Genomic DNA, 11,923 nt, shown 5'->3' with positions numbered 1-11,923 from the left:
GCCCCCCCCCCCCCCCCCCCCCCCCCCCCCCGGGCCTCCCGTGCGCTTGCCTTCTGCGCTGGTGGCCCCACCTCCTGTTGGCCGCGTTTCTGGGCCGGGGACAGCGCGGTGCTCAGGAGGGAGACCGTGGGGCTGGCTGGGGACCTGGTGGCCGAAGAAGTCACGTGTTATCCCCCGCACCGTCGCCGCCGGCTCCGTGGGGGAATTGTTACTCAGAATCGCTCTGCCTTTGTCCAAACTATAAAATAAAAGCTTGAAATACGACCGTAGTTCAGTACAAACAGTGGCAGCAGGGTCCTCCATTCCCGTCTTCCCTTTCATTTCTGCGTGGAGAAGAAGCCCTCCCTTTGGCCCTCGTGTCTGTAATTACGTTAAAACGTCTGCTCTTTTTCACTGTGGCCTAAATAGGGGCCATTTTGCTTGGGGCAAGTGCAGGTTTCGGGAGAAGGAAACCAAAGTTGTGTGCAGCTGATGTGCGAGCGTGTGGTGTCCTCGTGGTGTCCTGTCCCGCGGGTGCTGTCCGTCGGCGATGGACGACTCGCCCCGGACCGGGTGTCTTGTGACAACAACATTAAGGATCTCACGGTGTCCATGGATCTAGACTCTCCTTGGGGTGCAGGCAGACCCCCTTCTGCCCACCAGTGGTGGTCGTGGGTCGGGTCGGGCTCCTCGTCACGGGGGCCTCTCCACGGGCAGCTCCCGCATGGCGGCGGCTGCCTCAGAGACACGAGCGAGACCTGATCTGGGAGGTGGTGCGCCATCCCACCACAAGGGCGTTCTGTCCATGAGGGGTGACCCCCCAGGTCCCGTGTGTGCTCAGGGAGGGGACATCACAGGGTGCGGACACTGGGAGGCAAGTCCGGAGGGGCCGCCCCAGCACCTGAGGTCCCTTTCCTTTTTGGGCATCATCCACACTTCTTCGTGTTTCAAAGAATACAGCACAAGGGCACCCGCAGAAGCAATCAGCCGGTGGGGGCAGGGCGGGAGCCGGTGGGGGCTGGACGGGAGCCGGTGGGCAGTTCTTCAGGGGCTGTGCATGTTGCTCATGTCTTGTGAGCGACGTCCTGGCTGCCCGAGGTTCTAGACCATGGTTTTAAGGGTGTTTGTGTAGCCTTCTGCCATGGACGACGGTACTATCTCTCCCTGGGTCACCCCTCTGGACAAAAGGGCACGTCCGCTTAGAGCCCCCGAGGACAGTGGGCAGGCACAGTTACCGTCCAGCAGGCGGAAGGCGATGCCTCCCCTTGGCGGGGGGGCAGCTTGCTTCCCATCTACTCCAGAGGGCTTGGGTCCCCTAGGTTTGAGGGTCCTATCCCAGAGCCCACCTGCTGCCCGCACACACAGGTGTTCCCTGGTCCTCTTCATGTGCCCTGCGGGGACTGGAGCTCAGGGCGGGCAGGATGGATACCAACACAGGCTGTAACTGCAGGTTTGGGGGGGGCGCGAGGCAGCAGACGCCCCCACTGCCGCCACGGGGGAGGAAGATGTGGGGCAGCCTGGCACTCCCCTCCCACCGGCCAGGGGTCCGGCTCTCACTGCACAGATGCTTCCTTCATGCCCAGGGGCAAGTCCAGTCCATGGGGACTCTCGGCTGTGGTTGGGCAGTGCATGGCAAGGAGGGCCTGGAAGCTGAGAGTGCACACAGCCATGGCCTCTGCCCTGAGGCGGCTTTCCAGCGCCCCGCACGGAGCCCCTGCTCTTTCAGTCTGAGCGTGGGTCAGAGGTGAGCACCGGCCTTCCCAAGGGCTCTCCTGGCTCATGTGCAGTCCTGGGGGAGCCCCGGGTCCCTCGGGGTCTCCTTTCCCCCTTGGAGGCGAGGGGGCGGAGGGCAATCCCTGTGAGCTCTCATGTCCCCTCCAACTCTGGAGAAGCAGGAGGGAGCTCAGCGGGTCCAGCCGCCTGCATGTGGCTGTCCTGCCTTGATGCCCGGTCAAAGCAAATCTGATAGGAGATCAACCACGGGGCAAAAGGCAGATCATTGCTCCTAACTTAATCCCCGACTTCTCAACAACGGGCCTGTTGTTCGGAGGACAGAGTCTGATCTGCAAGGCAGCAGGGAGGTTCCTGGCTGCAGTGAGAGCCGGGATTCATGATGAGGTGCCGCGCTGACAGCACAGAGCTATGCTCCTTCAAGCCCCCCCCCCCCCCCCCCCCCCCCCCCCCCCCCCCGCCCTGGAAGCGTGGGCGGAGGTGGAGGAGGGAGCCCAGCCCGCGGCAGCCGGTGGTACCGCCAACCCACGGGTCCACGCTGCCATCCAGCGGCGGGAGGAGGACATGCGTCTGGAGCCAGGAACGCGAGGAGTCGGCAGAACACAGATGCTGGGGGTGGGGGGACTCTTTAGGATGGGTTGTGCATGTGCGCATGCGCGTGCTTGTATGTGTGCATCGGTGTGCATACGTGCACATGCATATGCGTGTGTGTGAGAGAGAGGAGTGGAGCAGTTAGAGGCAGAGGGGGAGAGATGCTGCGGAACAAAGGGCAGGCAGGCAGGCAGGGAAAGGAGGGGCTCTGGCCGCGGACCCAGGGGAGCCATGTCCTTCAGAAAACCCTCAGCCATGTGGTTCCTCCTCCACGTCCCCAGGGCGGTGGCGGCCATCTAGATGGACAAAAGAAAAGCCCACTCCGGGGAAGGATTGGTGGTTCTGACTGTCAGAGGAGGAGGAGCTCTAGGAAGGGGATGGGATTAATCTCTGGTCTCAGTGTCCCCGCACAAAGCCTGGTCCAGGCCGGGAAGATGATACAGGGGCGTTTCTGCGTGGGCAGGTTCGGGTCCCTGACTGGTGTCGTGAGACTGTCCGTCATTCTTCCCGGGGCAGAATAGTATTCTGTTCCAGCCTCATTCAGACTTGAGCAACGACTCTCGCTATATTCCTGTGCCGGGTGGCTCCCCCTGGGGGCTGTTTGGACAGCGTGCTCACCCTAGTTCCTTGGGGGACTGGGTGGGCAGGTGAGGACCGAGGGACAGTCACCAGGCATTACCCACATTAATCCAGCAGATCCGAACCAAGGGTGGGAGGTGTTTCTTAGCCGTAAGCAAGAAAATCAAAGTCTGGCTAATTTAAGCAGAAAGGGGATGCGTTGAAAGGTTTTTGGGAGTTCACAGGAATTTTGGAAAGACTGGAGAGCCATTGGGGACCACGTAGAAGGGAACAGAGCCCATGAATCATGCTGCAGAGGGACCCAGCTGCCGCTCTTGCCATACAAGCTGCATTGGTATTTCACTGGCTCGCCTCCAGAGTCTGGAGGGCAGGTCTGTGTGGGTACGTAGTGTTCTGGGGCCATTTTGTGCAGCTGCACAGGTTGTGCACTGCACAAATCCAGAGAAGCCATTTCCAAGAACTACCACACGTGGTGGCTGGTATATGTCTGTGCCCGAGCTATAAGGAAGGCTGGGAAAGCACACAGTTTTCAGTGTCTCTGGTGGGAGGAATACTGCTTTCCAAGTATGAGCATAAACCAAATGTGCTGTATCGGTTAGTTTTTGCTGTGTAACGACCCACCCAAAGCTTAGTGACTTCAAATAGTAACCATGTTTTTACCCATTCCCGGTGATTCTAGGGGTCAAGCATTTGGGCTGGGACTGCAGGGTGGGCCTTCTGGTCACGGCTGGGCTCCCATGTCTCCTGACAGCTGCCAGAGTGGTCACGTCTCGGTGAGCAGGCCACGATTCTCTCCTCAAGTGACCAGCCTGAGGGGGTGCACAAGGTAGCAGTTCCAGAAAGCAGGAGTGGGCCCACAAGGCTGCCTGAGGCCCAAGCCCCGAGCAGGAACGATGTGGCTCTGTCACCTTCTACAGCTACGTGCTAAGGTGCGTCTGGGTTCAAGGGGCCACGTGTGGTCTGAGAAGACGCAACAGGATCTGGACGGTTGTGGCCATGTTTGCAATCTGCCACCCACAGGAAAAAGGGCAGATATGTCCCGACAGGACGGTGGGAGCAGGAAGGACCTTGCAGGTGGTCAGCCGGGGTTTGGTGCGTGTGAACAGGAGGGAGGAGCCCCTGAGGGGATGCGCGCTGCAGGCTGGATCCGTTCCTTTATCTCTGTCTGAAGGTGCAGCAGGTGCTGTGAGCTGCAGTGGGTCCTGCCGCCAAAGTCAGGGCCTGGGAGGAGGTTGAGGCACAAGGTGGGTTGCGAAGGCAGAAGTTTCTAGCATCGCGCTGGGGTTCAGGGGCAGCGGGCTGCTTCTGGCTGTGGTGTCCTGGCTCGCCCGTCAGGCCATGCCAATGGGGCCATGCCCAGCCCCGGTGACCCTGAGGGGCACCCCACCTGCTTCATCCACGGGCTCAGATGGCACGGAGGCAGCACCCCAATGCGGAAAGAGCCCACGCCTTCAGTCCCTGTTCTTGCTGCCATGGGCCAGCCTCACCCCAAACCTTTCTACCCATCATCCCCCATCAGGGTCCCTCGTGGGGATCAGTTACCCGCTGCTGGGTCACTGACGACCCTACAAGCCGGCAGCTGTGCACTGTCTCGTACGGGTTCTGTGGCTCAGCAACGTGGGAGCAGCTGAGCTGGCTGGCTGGTTCCGGCCCTGGCTCCTCTGGGGCTGCTGTCGAGGTGCACCGCGGGCGGCTCTCAACTCCAGCCTCTGGGTGAAGGGTCTGCTCTCGCCGCTCCCATGGCCCCGACGGGCTCCCATCCAGCTCCAGGCTCTGGGACCACCACTCTGCTGGCTCTCGTCTTCCTCCTCCCCCCACAGCGCCGTCTAGAAGCACGGGCACAGAGGCGGGAGGGCTGTTTCCACGTTGCCGCACGCGGCATCGAGCACGTGGAACTGAGTGAGGCAGGGGACGTAAACTCTAAATTTAATTCAACTTCTATTAAATTAACTTTAATTTTATTTTCATTTATTATTATTTTTTATTTGAGAGAAAGAGAGAGAGTGCGAGAGAGCGCACAAGCGGGGGATTGGCAGAGGAAGAGAGAGAAGCGGACTCTTGGCTGAGCAGGGAGCCTGATGCGGGGCTCGGAACCAGGACCCCAAGATCATGACCTGAATTGAAGGCAGACGCTTTACAGACTGAGCCACCCAGGTGCCCCTTAACATCACCTTTAGATATGATTTTAAGTAGCTAATGGCCGGACAGTGCGGCTCGCACCACCTTGTTCTCCAGGTCTTGGAACTGCCACCTGGCACTGCCTTGCCGCGTGTAGAGGTCCAGACTCCCGGAGCCTCCCAGATCTGCAGTCAGAACCTACACGGTAGCGGCTGTCCCGCGAGCGGATGCGCACCACACTTGGGGAGCTGGGCTCCAGGTGCGGACAGGCGGCTCCACAGCCTTCGCGAGGCCCCGAGTATCCCTCTTGGCTGTTCTCTGTGCTAGACTCAGGTCACAGGTGAAGGGAACCCCAGGACAGGGTCACAGGGTCACTTCTGTTAGTTTAATAAAGCAGCACCCGCTATGTACAGAGGCACAGATGTGGCTTGTGTTCTTAAGAATTCCCCCTGGAAGGCTGGACGGACGTGTCCGCACGGACCTGAGGACCTGGGCACCACTCGGAGGCCAGGGAGTTCCTGGAGGTGACGCGCTTTCCAAATCAGGGATGCAGGGGTGCAGGAGGGGAGAAGGGCAGGCCAAGCCTGGTGACGAAACCAAAAATGGTGACAGACACCCACACCGCACTGCCAGCCCCCCAGGCTTCCAAGGCCAGGTGCTGGTGCCGCGTGGGTGATCCGAGCTCCGGCTCCTGTTCAGCCACTCATGACTCAAGTGACCTTGGATGAATCTCTGACCTCCTGAGCCTCAGTTTCTCCATCTGTGGACACGACCGCTCTGCAGGGTGGGGCGACAATGCCACCTGTTGGGCACCACGCACGTTGGGGCCGCTGTGCTGTTCCCGCCTCACCGAGAGCGCTTCCTCTAGACCGTGGGCTCCAGGGCAGGGACCGGCGTCTGCTGCACACCACGAGGCGTGGCCCCTCTCATCAAGGTCCACGGAGTCCTTTAAATCATGTGAACCTCGCGGTGCAACTGCCTCTTCCTGGGGACTGAGGGTCCTTCCCTGTCGAGTCCCCCAGAGGCTGTCCTCTCTCGAACCGTGGCTGTGTGTGCAGAATCCGTGCGTTTGCTGGAGGCTCGAAGACACAGCGCTGGGTGTGCCGTCCTGGCTGGCTGAGCGGGTGTTTCAGGACCAGGCCAGCGGGGATGGGCTCTTGCGGGGGGGATTAGGCCTGGCCATGCGCCCCCAGTGAGGTCGCTGCAGAGACTCCCTTGACTTCTCCAGGGAGGGACTGCTCCATGGCCGAGGCCCCTCCCCCAGCCCTTGTGACATCACAGAGGCTCGGCCAGTCTCCAGAAAGTTCTGTCTTGCTGGGTGAGGCCCCTCTAAACTTCCTCCTGGCCAGCAGCGAGCACCATGGGACCCTGGCTGGCTTGTGGGGAGCAGGAAACCCGGTGCTGAACACTGAACTTGGGGTCCTACGTGAGGTTGGGGTGCCGCTCATACATACCTTCCTGCTTTAAAGCTGTCTTTGACGGAGGAACGGGCTGTGGAGGGACTCAGAGTGCGATGAGCCTCTGATGGCATTAGTCGGTAAGGCTGGGGGCAGCGGCGTCCACGGAGTGCGGGGCGGGCGTGGGGCCGGTGCTGGGTTGGGGTGTTCCAGACCCCACGGCCTGTGATGCCGGGCTGGGCCCTGCTCTACGCCCCGCGCTCCCCTCCCCACCGCTGCTCCTCCAGGCCCGCTGTGAGTCATGGGGCTTTGCAGAGCTCGTCCTGGGGTGAAACAAGCTCCTGTCCTGCCCACAGCGGAGCTGCAGAGCCGCCTGGGAGCCCGGCCTGGGCTTCCGGCCCGCCAGCTGCACCAGCCGCTGCCTGAACTCCCTCTGGTTTTATGCCAAATGCGAATCGACTTCTTTGATCTCCAAAAACCTCATACTTTTGGCCAAAGACTTCACTGAAGTCCCCGCAGGGGCAGTGGGTCGCTGAGGGTCGCAGGAAGTTCTGCTCCCGCGGTCCCAACACCTATGGGCAGAGCCCGGCTTGCTGGTCTACCCTCCTGCCGTCCTGCACACCCTCCACATGTCTTGTCTTAAGGCAAATCCTGAAGGGGACAATAGAGCGTGAGCGGCGCGTGAGTGCATGGAATTTCCGGATTATACTTTCTCCATCAGAAAGACAATGATCGCCTGCTCTCCGGAGGTGACCGTCCTCAGGTTCCTCATGGCGGACAAATCCGATGTGACTTGTAGAAAACGCTCCTGTGCACTCACAGCTTGCCCCTTTCAGAGGGGATCTTGTTCCCTCACAAGGAATTATTTTGGAAAATCTCATTAAACACACAGACTTGGAAGTAGACGCCACAGGTGGTGCGGGTGGAAGGCGCCTTTGGGTGAGGGAAGGTCAGGTCCAGCGGGCGCCCCCTCCTGCACAGAGACCTTGTCTGCCCCGTGGACAGGACGGCAGGACACGCTGGGCGGCCGGGGAGATGAGCAGAGCCGGGTGAGCCCACACCACCCAAAGCTCCGAGCTGCGAGCTCCCACACAGCCAGGCAGAGGACCTGCTTCCCTGCAAGTCCCCAAGGGCCCTGTGGAGCCTGGGCCGTGGGGGACACATTCGGGCTTCGTGGCTCAGGAGAGAAACCCAGACACAGACCGCGAGCTCCCTCCACTGAGCCGGCGTGCGGTATGTGGTCAGGCCTGCACAGTGTTCTGGAACCGCATGGGAGGGGTCCCCTCTTTTCCTTGGCACATTAAAAGAGATTCCAGGAAAGTTAACGCACGGTGTTACGTTACTTTCAGGCGTAGAACATGTTGGTCCAGCAGCCCCACAGATCACCCACTGCTGCTCACGACCGTGTCTCCTTCATCCCCGTCACCTGCTCCCCCCCCCCCGCCTCTGGGGACTTCCGTGTGTCTCTGTAGGTAACAGTCTGTGTCTGGGTTTGTCTCTCTCTCTTTTTTCCCTTTGCTCGTTTGTTTTCTTCCTTAAATTCCACGTGAGTGAAACCATATGATACTTGTCTTTCTCTGGCGGACTTATTTCACTTAGCAGAGTACTCTCCAGCCCCATCCATGTCCTTACAAATGGCAAGACTTCATTCTTTCTGATGGCTGAGTGACAGTCCCCTGTGTGTCTACAGCACATCCCCTTTCTCTGTGCATGAGTCGGAGGACACCGGGCTGCTCCTTATCTCGGCCGTCATAGAGAATGCGGCTGTAAACCTGTGAACTCGTCCCTCTGGACGGGTGCGTCTGTGGTCTCTCATGAATCCCCAGGAGTGTGAGAGCTGGCTTGTAGGGTCGTTCTATTTTCCTCCTCACATGTGTATCCTGGGGTGGAGAAACTTACCCTATCCCGGCCTTCTAGAGTGTCTGGAGAACACATATAAGGAATTACGCAGCTCCTGGGGAGACAGTGAAGATGGTGCTGTTTTCTTCATCGTTAACAAAGGGGTGGGCCTGTGGCTTCATCTCCAGGCCCCTTGGAAACACGTCCCCGCCCCTTTCATTACGGCATGACACTGGGCGAGCGCCCTGCCTCTCTGGGCTTCTCTGCAATGGGTATGATCACAGGTAACTCCTCAGCCGGCATGAGGAAGGCAGGAGAGCAGGTGTGAGGAGGTAGGAAAACAGGCGAGGAGGCAGGTTGGGACCGAAGACGCCCATTGTCTTCCGGACGCCCGTGTCATGCTGTCACACTTATTTTAGGGAAAGCGTGGCAGGACCCCCTGCAACCAGACCCAGGCCGTTAGTGGAGGCGCCAGCTTGGCGGACAGGCCTCAAGGCGACCCGTGGTGCTGTCAGCGTTCCACCGCCGGGAGGCCAGGATACCCCGAGACTGGTCAGGCGGGTCAGGGGCTGGATGCTCCCAGACAGCCGGGTTGGCCTGGGGTCCCTGGTGGCTCTAGCGAGCATCCCAGGTACACCTCTGTGTGTCCCTTAAAATGGGCACAGCTGATGGTGCCACAGCCTCTGCCCTCAAGGATCCGATGGCTCCGTTTTCTCTCCTGCTTGCTCGCTGGTGTGGAGTGCCCTGTCCGTGGGCCCTGGGATCTGTGAACACAGTCCCGCCTGCAAGATCCCCCTTGCTGTGTGAAGTCCCTTGTCACGGGGTCAGGCATGAGGGAGCCAAAGAGACGGGTTTGCCTTGAGTTGGCACATTCCTGCACTGACGAGAGCTCGCCAAAGAGCACGGAACATTGTGTCTAAATTAATAAAAAGGGATTTTAAGACAATGGTGTCCCCTACAGTGGGGACCGTTGCTAGAACCTTCTCCAGCAATGGAACTCGCTTTTCTGGGCCGTTCTGTGCAGAAGCTCCCAGGCACACCTGGCTCCTGAGCCCATAAAATGCGGCCGGAGTGACCAAGAAGCCGAGTTCTGTATTTCATCGGACTTAACCTCTCATACGACGTATGGCAAATGGTTCCCATCTTAGCACAACCGTACAATACCTGGCCAGTGTTACGCCTCTTGCACACTTAGGGCCTGGTAGGGACGGTCTCTGCTACTTCCAGGCCTGACCTCTGGTACGGTCGGGGGGGAGGGTGTGAGCAGTAGTAGAGAACATTGGGCTGGGTTTTTTGTTTGTTTGTTTTGTTTTGTTTTGTGTTTTAAGGAAGTGCTGAAGTGACTGATTGTCTAAATCTGAGGGTCAGGATTCGGGGGCGGGAGTGCTGATCCCTTCGAGAAACGTGGAAAATGCTCGTCTGTCTGGCTCTTTCCCCGCACATCTGCAGCCTCTGGTCCATGGCGGCTGCGTGCGCTTCTTGGTGGAGGTCACCCAAGGCACAGTGAAGACAAAGATGGAAGACAGCAGGGGTGACAAGAATGCCCCTTCCCGCTGCTCTGACCAGGAGGGAGGCAGGATGACAAGACCCACAAGGCACCTGCCCCGTGTTGCCAGGACACCCGGCGTTTTCTGTCCAGCTGGGTAGCTGGGAGAGGGGCCTTAAGCCGTTGGCTTTGGCAAAATATTAGCGAGCTCCGTCCTGCTGTAAATGGAGCTCGCTGCAACTGCCAGGGAGAAAATGGGGACTTTTCAAAAGAGTGAGCAGGTAAATCAAATGTCACGTGATTATTTAAGAAAATTAAATATGCGAGAAGGCTTTGTCCAGCATCCGTGGCTGGCTGGGCTCCGTGTGATCTTGTCTGGGACACGGGACGGTTACTGCGCTCTGTCGGGGGAAAGCCCACGTGGCCCACAGGTGCGGCCAGGCCACCGTCTGTGCCGGACACGCACCAGCTCGGAGGTCCTGAGCCCAGGTGGGGCTGCTGGAGAGCCTGGCCGAGCCTGAGCCGGGACACAGCAAACCTGCCTCGTCTCGGCTTTGACGAGCTGTCCCGGCCGTGGCAGAGTGAGCTCCACGCAGGAGCCTTAGACGCCAGGCTGCGCGGGGTGCGCGTCTGCCTCATGGCTCAGCGTCAGTGTGTGGTGGTAGAGAGGGAGCCCTGCGCTTCCCCCGCACAGTCGAGTAGAGCTTTCTGTGATGGACTGTTCCGTGTGTGCTCTGTTCAACGTGGAAGCCACGTGTGCTCCCAAGCCCTCAAAACGTGGCGAGTCCAAGGGAAAATGGCACTGTTCATTTTATTAGATTTATTTAATTATAATGAAATTGTATAATTACATTATTAGATGTATTAGAGGGCCACGCACGGCCAGTAGCGTCTAGGTTGGATGGTGCAGGTGCGGACAAATGTTGTCCTCTAGCTCCATGGGTCCTGCAGCCTGCCCTGCCTGTGTGTCTCTCTTGCCTCTCCTCCTCGTCGAGTCCTGGCTCAGGAGTCCACTCCCAGTGGGAGCCCACGGGGCGCCTGAGGTCCCGGCGTGCTACAAGGGCGTCACTGCCGTCTTGGTCACCAGCACTGCCTGCTGTCGTGTCCGTGTCCTGCCCTCGGCTGTCAGCCCCTGAGGAGCAGGTGTCATCCCAGCCTCGGCCCAGGGCCCGAATGTCGCAGGACTGTGCACGCTCACTCAGCTGTCTGTGTCATCCCCGTAGGCCAGCACTGTGCTAAGGGCTTTCAAATGTCGATCAGAGTTAGGCGTATGTGGGTTGGAACCAGGGCTCCCTTCCCAGCTGTGTGGTCTGTACATTTCACTCGGCCTCTCAAAGGTGCGTTTCTTGATTTGTAAGGTGCCGGCGGTACCGGCGTCTCAGCATTCTGCGGGTTAAAAGAGATACACTCCACGCACTGCGTATGACTTCACTGAAAACTCATGACTGATGTCAGCAGATTTCTCCGGCACCTTTTCATCCTCAGGAAGATTTTAGTCCAGTTAGGGAAGCAGTATTTTAAAACACGGAATGAGTTAGAAAACATTATTCATTCACTCATGTATGTAGGAAATATTTATTAAGCATCTCGCATGTGCCGGGCCATGTTCCAAGCCCCAGGGCAATGTCCGTGGACCAAACGGAGCTCACGTCTCACTGGGGGAGACGGACGATAAAATGATAAGCAAATTACACAGTATGTCTGTCTGCTGTGGGAACAGAGGTAGATGGGTTCGGGGTGTGGGAGGCGCTGGGGAGTGGAAATGTCGCTGTGAACGGGGGGTCAGGCTTACCGAGAAGGTGATCGTGGAGCACGGGCTTGAAGGGAGGTGAGGGTGCCTGGGCAGAAACCCAGGCAGAACCTTCCAGCAGAGGGGGCAGCCACTGCCCAGCGATGGGCGGGACATACCCGGGGCTGGGACGGGCGAGTCGGGGGGCACGCCCTGTGGACCTTGAAGGACACCGGCTCTTACTCTGACTGGAAGGGGACCCACACACGCCAGCCGTTTGACAGAGGCAATCTAGTTTGAGAAAGGTGGCTCTGGTGTCCTGCTGGGGGCAGATGGCTGCCGCGAGGGAGGGGTGGACGCGGGGACCAGAGGGAGGGGAGGACACGGGGACCAGCTGAGGTGTGTGAACGATCCAGGAGAGAGATGAGGATGCCCCCCTGCACCCCATTCTCTCTCTGTGTGGGTAATGCTATA

The sequence above is a fragment of the Enhydra lutris genome, unplaced genomic scaffold (genome assembly GCF_002288905.1).
Source record: "Enhydra lutris kenyoni isolate GAN:26980312 unplaced genomic scaffold, ASM228890v2 scaffoldscaffold35, whole genome shotgun sequence".
NCBI lineage: Eukaryota > Metazoa > Chordata > Mammalia > Carnivora > Mustelidae > Enhydra > Enhydra lutris.
This window is presented reverse-complemented; position numbering follows the sequence as displayed.